Below are 7,439 nucleotides of genomic sequence, written 5' to 3'. Positions count from 1 at the left end.
TTCCCCTCCTCCATGTCTTTCCACCCCGACGTGCACATTTTATACTGAAGCTTTTGGAAAATATTTCTGGCAAAGTAACAACAACAACAACAACAACAACAACAACAACAACAACAACAACAACGTCGGAGATGGAAGATATTTGGAAATATCGCCTTTTGTTTTTACTTTGGGTTGTTTTTTTTTTTTGCCTTTTTGTTTGATTGGTTGTATTTATTTACTTATGTGTACTGTCGGTATGGCATACCTCAACTGCTTACTGGCCATTCGCTTGACTCTTGTGAAGTGCCTGTTTAAATCATTTGCCCATTGACCCAGGGTGAAAGTGAAAACAGTAAAGGCTAGGGAAGAAATGTTAGGAAAATACTCTATACCTTTGAGATAGACAACTATTTGTTAGTCAGGATGTAATAAGCACCAAGCGTACAAGAAAGATTGATACCCTGGACCTCACAAAAATTGAACACCTTTTTCATCCAAGAAGTCCATTAAGAGGGAGAAAACACTAGCCACAGACTGGAAGAAGACCCTGGTAATCCACACTTTGTGAAAGGCCTTGGATCCAGACGACCTGAAGAAGTGTTAAAGTACAATAAGAAGAAAGGATTTAATTTTAAAACATAACTTGGTCTCTCTGGACGAGGAATCCTTATTCTTCTCAAAGAGAAATCGTTCAGTGACGTGAAGCTCCAAGCTTCCAGGGTTGACAAGAAGTGGGGGGTGCAGATTGAGCGCTGCTGTTCTCAAGATAACTTGGAAAAAAGCTTTTATCTTGAAGTCTGGAACCCCTGGAACCCCGAGGTGTGAAAGAAATACGTGTGCTTCTCACTAAAGGGACAATATCCCCAGGAAGCACTGTTTCCGCCCGGTTTCGAACCGGGGACCTTTCGCGTGTAAGGCGAACGTGCTGACCACTACACTACGGAAACACAGCAACACATGCGTCTTCAACAATATGAAGAGTATCGCCGTGCTCGTTTCCCAGGGTGGCCCCAGGTCTAATAATTCTGAATTTTCTTTCACGGCGCATTTCTTTTCCTCCTCTGAAACACCTTAACGAAATAGAAACTCTATGCCATAACCAAACGTAACTCAAAAGCAGAGTCCACATTCCTTCCCTAAGTTTTGGCAGGGTAACATAACAGGCTCCCAGGGCACTGGATTACAAGGAACTACGCGTTATTACCCTGTGACTGTGATTTCCATCTCTCTTTCTCATCGTAGGAGACGGGACAGAACACACAGAGCCCTGAAACCACCAAACTGCCAGGGCCTTCCGCTTCACACTCTACTGTCATGTGATGTGGAGAGTCGGGAACGTTTGAAGAAGAGAAAGGACAGTTTTCGTTTCAAGCTAAAGACCCCTTTGGCTACTGCACAGATAAGGAATTTAGGGAGCCAACAGTGAAAACACAGGAACGAGGAAAAGGCTCTACGAGGAAGAGATAGTTGGGGCTCAAATTAGAGCTCCCACAGTAGATAGTGGGGAAGAAAATTCCACAGACACTACAGGCAAAAATCGTCCATTGATTTTAAGTTGACAGTTGAGGAGGTAACTGGAGTCAAGTTTAAGCCCTGTTTCCTCAGTGGGATAGAACATTAGAAAGTAGTAAGTACACTTAGCAGGCAAGCTAAGCAGTCCATTTTGAGGTGTGCTGAGGGGTAAGTGCCTATGTGGCCTACAACAGGAGACTGAAATATGAGATTGAAGGGCGGGCAAGCCTGGTGGATTTGGAAGTGATTAGTTAGTTTCCAGCATGTTATTCTATGAGAAAGTTGTGGGAGATGCAGGCACGACTGGCGAAGGAAGGAACAACTCCAGCATCTATTTGAGGGGGTAGTGTTTCTGTGGTAGAATCATAATGCTAATGTCAGTGCCCAGATATGTGAGACTTTTTGGCATGTGTTTAATATAAGGCTTCAGAAGCCAAATGCTACAATCATCGTGGGTTGCACATTTCTAGTTTGATGTGGAAATTTGACTGGGATCAGTTTCAGTGTGGAATTGTAATGGCAGAGTCAACATCAAAGAACATTATGAAGAAGGAGAAGAGGGTACGATTACAGGGAATAAACTCTGACGGCCATGGCCACCAAGGATCATGCAGGTCTGCAACAGCGGTCCTTTCCATGTGAATTCTGTATGTAGAGGTCTGTGTTTTTGCCTCTTTTGTAAAGAAAGATTCCCCAGTTTAGAACTTGGTGTGAACACTTGTAACTTTTTTTCCCTCAGTGTTTCAGCATTTCCATTCTACATTTCCACCTTTCGCTGTCTTGATCCCACTTACCAATACACAAACATTGATGAAACATATGCTGGAAGGAATGCTAACATGAATAGAACTCAGTCTCAGAAAGTAAGGTGATTCAGTAGGAGAAAGCACCCAGGAAAATACTGGGCAGGTCTAGGGGCTGCTCAAAAGAATCACAGGGCACGACCAGGGGAGTTTAAAGGAGGGGCAGCTTGTCTTTGAAGGAAGGTCAGGGACCACGTGAGATGAAATGGAAATTAGGAGTAATGAGCGTCCATTAACTTTAGTGGGTAGAGAAATGGGATTTTCATTATGGGTAAGACACTTTCGTAAAGACACATCTGTGAGTTTACAGGTTTTGTTTGGGAATCAATCTGTAGAGAATAGTGTAATGAAACATCCACCCTTCCCAACAGTAGTTCATATTACTGTGTTTCACTTTGGTTGCTAATGGTAGTCAGCATTCCACCCCACGTGACCTATGAAACAAGTATTCTGACACATTGCAGCCCTCCCGAATGGCTCACAAAATGAGAAATCAGCCTGTTAGATTATTAAGGGGAGAAGCAGGGAACTACTTGAAAGTAACTCACTGCTTGAGAAATGTTGTGTACATTACTGAGAGTGGGGAGGAGAGCATTTTGGAGAATAATAAACAGTTCATAATATTTCCTACCATGTCAAAAGAAATATAGCATAGAAGACAATCCTAATTCTCAAGGTTTAATGTATTTTTCCAACTTTATTTTTATTCTGTTAAGTTATGTAATGAGTAAATACACCAGGATTTTTCAGATCAAAAGTAATTTTTTGAAAATTGACTTTTAGTTGATACAGAAACAGTACTTTTAAAATTCAGTTTGCGTACACCTTTTTTTCAAAAAGGATTTTATGTAGCTTTTTATTAATTATTCTTTTAATTGTTTTAAGATACAATTATAGTTTTCCTCCTAAAATTTGTGGTATAGTCTAGAATCCAGTATCACATAAAAAGGAGGGAACAGTTGTAATACTACTTGATTTACACTTTAATTTACAGTAGAACTTTTCCCTTGTTCTTTCATTTCTTTTGAATTAGACTTGACTAAACGCAAATGAGTAAAAACAACTGCACATTAACTAACGATTGTGGAAAACAGCTTTAAGCATATGAAAGTTCAGAACTCAAAAGCACACCCATTGAAACTAGATCATTGAGTCACAAGCTTTGCTTTACACAGTATGGTCCATGTAACACTAGTGTAGACCTCATTCACCTGGGAGCTTGAAGAAATGCTAACTTTAAAGCCCCAATGCAGATGTTGTAATTTAAAACCCTCATTGTAATGAATCACCAGGTCATTCAATAAATAGCTCACAAAATTTTGGGAAGTATGGCTCTTAGGTGCTATTCAGTTGACCAAAAAGCTATTTACTGCAAAATTGGGGGAATCAGAGTGGAGAGCTTAATCATTCAATGCACCATTCAAGAAAATCAAATGTTTACAACATTCCAATTATGATAAAGTTCTAGGTGGCAAAAATAATGAATCCTGAGATCATACAAAACCTGACTGTCAAGTGTCTGAGATCTGATCTAAAAGGCAGAGAAGACCAAGAAGCAATTCTAATGCTCACCTCATTTCTCAGGAAATTCTAATGCTCATCTCATAATGTCAGAGAAAATACAGATACTTTGGCTTCACAGGCTATTATTCTGAGAGTTCCAGTTCTTGGGATACTTTGGTTATTACTCCGACTTTTTAAAAAGTGTTATCCTAATAGGCCCTGCTGGGATTTGAACCCAGGATCTCCTGTTTACTAGACAGGCGCTTTCACCAACTAAGCCACAGAGCCAACTTAGTGCAATGGGCTAATTCGCACATTATTTGAGGGAGATTTCACTTTTCTGTCAACAATGCAGTTCTTAAGAATTTTTGATCAATGGAAGACTCTCAGGACAAGTACTCATGATTTTATCCAGTTCTTTTACTTTTTCTCAGGTGGAAGGTGTACAGCAGTTTACACGCTGTGCTAAGAGAGAAATCCTTTCTGACCTTCTGGACCCTTTAGATATGTAGCCAAACCATTTCACTTCCAGGAGTTTTTACAACTTCATATGGAAGGTATTTCTCGGTTTCAAATCTGCAGTAAGGAGATGATGGTGCTTATCAGTCATGTTGACTAAAGCAATGAAGTTTATTGGTTGGCTTAACTGAAATGACATGTAAATCACTTGGCAAAATAGAGGCTTTCAAATACTGGTAGTATCCTTCCCTTGGACACTAAACTGTTGCTATTTATCCCACGTGAAATTGTCCCTTTTCTGGTATTTGTGAAGAGTGGCAATTTGCTGTTAGCACATGAAATGTATTTAAAATACTTGGGCAGGAGCAGCGGCCGCCAGACAAGCCAGGCTTGTGAAGTTTTTCGCTCTTCTAACGCTCTGAGTCATGCTCCCTCTGGGTGCCAACACAGGAGGGCCAGAAATTGTGAAGAAGAAAAAGCTGATTTAGCTGAAGAGGGTAAGTAGGAGAAGAAAAGCCCAAAAGATTAGTAAGGGTGACATCTAAGTCTGATTTTGCCAAGATGAAACTTAAGATCAAGATTTGCAGTACTTTATTATTATTTTTTTTTAAAGTTTCAATCTACAAGACTCCTCCTAGCATGTTATATCTTAGGCAAGATAAATAGTATTGCTTCCTCAGCTGATAGAGAACAGTGTAAGGAAATTGCCTATATCTCTTGCAGTAACAGACAATTTTGTTTCTTTCTGTTGTATATTTCAACAACTGTAGCTTCTCAAGTACTTCTGTAAAGGTAGGTCACATTTTCCATTCATCTCTATTTGAAGAACTCCTTCATTGTAATCAAATACTTCCATAAGATTTAAAATTTTCAGCCCAATGAAAAACACCCCTCCTATTGTACTTTTAGTATCAGGTATTATGTGTATTGATGGGAAGACTAAGATAAACTAGGGACCACCTGCAGTTAGGCAAATCAGAGATGTTTAAATCTTTAAAAAGCACACTTACACACACACCCCAACCCCAAAAGGAATTTATGAACTCTTCAAGAATAAAAAAGAAGCGGTGATTAATATTGCCTAAGAGAAGCCTGATCTCTGTGAAGCTCAACAAAGAACTTTGAACTGGCACACTGTTCCTTCTGAAAAACTTGGATTTTATAATGGAACCACTGTGTGATAGATACATAAGCTCAGTTTTACGGGGCAAGATGTAACAAAGAGATGTTAAGATGTTTATTGACAGAAATGGAACCATTTTAGGACCAGATAAGAAAGAAGACATTTTGGGTATGAATTGAAACTTTGTGAGAGAAACCCACTGAACTTCAGGTACAATGTAAACCATATAGCTCTATTTCAGATGTCTTTTATAGGATGAGAGAAATCTCATTGGTCTGGCTTGCACTTCAGTGTGAGAATGGGCCTCTAGGAGAATATTCTGCATGACAAACATACATCATCTGGCACAGATAACCATGTAAACATCTCTGCCATGTTCCTCACCAAAATAAGACATCAATCACATTCCTTCAGTGTTTAACAACTACCTATCATGGACCTAGAGCAAACCAGGCATTTGGCTCAACACTGAGATAATGGTGGCAAAAGAGACATGTTTCTTATTATAACCTTTAAAATCAATTTTTTATTTTGGAGTAATTTTAGAAAAGTTCGAAGACAATACAGAGAATTTCCTTATACTCATTATCTAGTTTCCTTTAATATTAGCTTCTTACCTTACCATGGTACATTTGTTAAAACTAGGAAACCAACATTGGTAATTTTTTAATAACTAATTTACTAATTACTAATAACTAATGACTGGGTGTCATCTTTCCTCCTGCTTTCCAGTTCACAAAGCCTGGTTTTTCGTGCACATTCCCTGCCTCACTGATACAAACAGAACATTTCAGATTCAACTTCTGCAGAATATGCCAACTGCTTTGAAAAATATGCTCTGATTTTGTCAAGTGTGTACAATATTGAAAGTGCTTTTGGGAAGCTCTCTAAACACTGATAAAACAGAGATTCCACATTATATTGTTAGGTGATGAAGGCAAGTTGCAGTACGATGTGTAAATATTCAGACTCTCTCATGAAAAGAAAAAACAAGAAATTATATAAATAGTTGTTTCTATAAAGAAAATTGGAAAGGATACATAAGCAACTATACATAGAATTTATCTCTAGAAGTTGGAAATGATCACTGGATGGATGATTTATAAGAGAGAAAGGGACTTTTCACTGTATCAAATTATATATTTGAACTTTGATACATGTGAATATATTTCTTACCTCAAATTAAATGTTTTTTAAACGAGTCACCTACATGTCAAATCAGTCTTCAGAGTATTTAAAATGAAGCTGTTTCATTCCTACTGTGTTGACATTAAATTTTTTTTCACACGTTATTTAAAAATTTTTGTTTCATCTCTCACTGAACCAGTTAAGATCCAAGTGTAGAAGTGTAGAAAGTGTGGATGATTTTATTTATTTTTAGACAAAAATAATTCAATAAGGTCAGTTTCTTTGCAAGAATCAGTCACCCAGTGGGGAAAAAATATGCCAAAAGCAATTCTATTTCCCATACCAGGCCACTCACTGCTGTCCTTTCGCCCCGTAGAGGGGGGTCAAAACAGGACCTAAACCTTTGGGGAAATCACAGACGTGTGTTCAAGTTTTTTTTAATTCTCAGCAAGAGTCTTGTCTCCAAGAGACTAATTAAGAGATCATGTTGCACCCCGAGACTGGGAAAACCTTGATCTGTGTTATAAATGTAACAAAAACACACTTCATACAGCCTGGCCCATAAGGGGATCAGCCCACAAGCTTGGTGTTATTAGCACCATGCTCTAACCAACTGGGCTAACCAACCACGGGATGATACATACCTTCTTCTTTAGAAGATTGAATGAAAACAAACAAACAAACAAAAAAACCAATTTCTCCAAATATCCAAGAGAGGGAATGCTGAGTTATAAAGGGTGTGTGTGTGTATGTAAGTGGTTTTAAAATTTTACATTCCCACCACCAATAATGGGATGTTCTTTCTACATCTTCATCATTCAAACTTGTTAGGAGTTTTTGTCTGGTTTTTTTTTTTTTTTTTTTTTTTTTGCTTCTAGCTCAATTGGATGTGAAGTAGTATTTCATTATGGTTTTTGTATTTCTCTAAT

At 38.3% G+C, this 7,439-nt stretch overlaps 2 non-coding genes across 2 annotated transcripts; both read right to left on the bottom strand.

Moving 5' to 3' along the window:
- Positions 1–856: 856 nt before the first annotated feature.
- On the bottom strand, positions 857–929 carry TRNAV-UAC (transfer RNA valine (anticodon UAC)). Its single transcript has one exon. It is a non-coding gene; the product is annotated as a tRNA-Val (tRNA).
- Positions 930–4,014: 3,085 nt separating this feature from the next.
- On the bottom strand, positions 4,015–4,088 carry TRNAT-AGU (transfer RNA threonine (anticodon AGU)). Its single transcript has one exon. It is a non-coding gene; the product is annotated as a tRNA-Thr (tRNA).
- Between the last annotated feature and the right edge of the window lie 3,351 nt (positions 4,089–7,439).

The sequence above is a fragment of the Camelus bactrianus genome, chromosome 20 (genome assembly GCF_048773025.1).
Source record: "Camelus bactrianus isolate YW-2024 breed Bactrian camel chromosome 20, ASM4877302v1, whole genome shotgun sequence".
In the NCBI taxonomy this organism is placed as follows: Eukaryota; Metazoa; Chordata; class Mammalia; order Artiodactyla; family Camelidae; genus Camelus; species Camelus bactrianus.
This window is presented reverse-complemented; position numbering and strand designations above follow the sequence as displayed.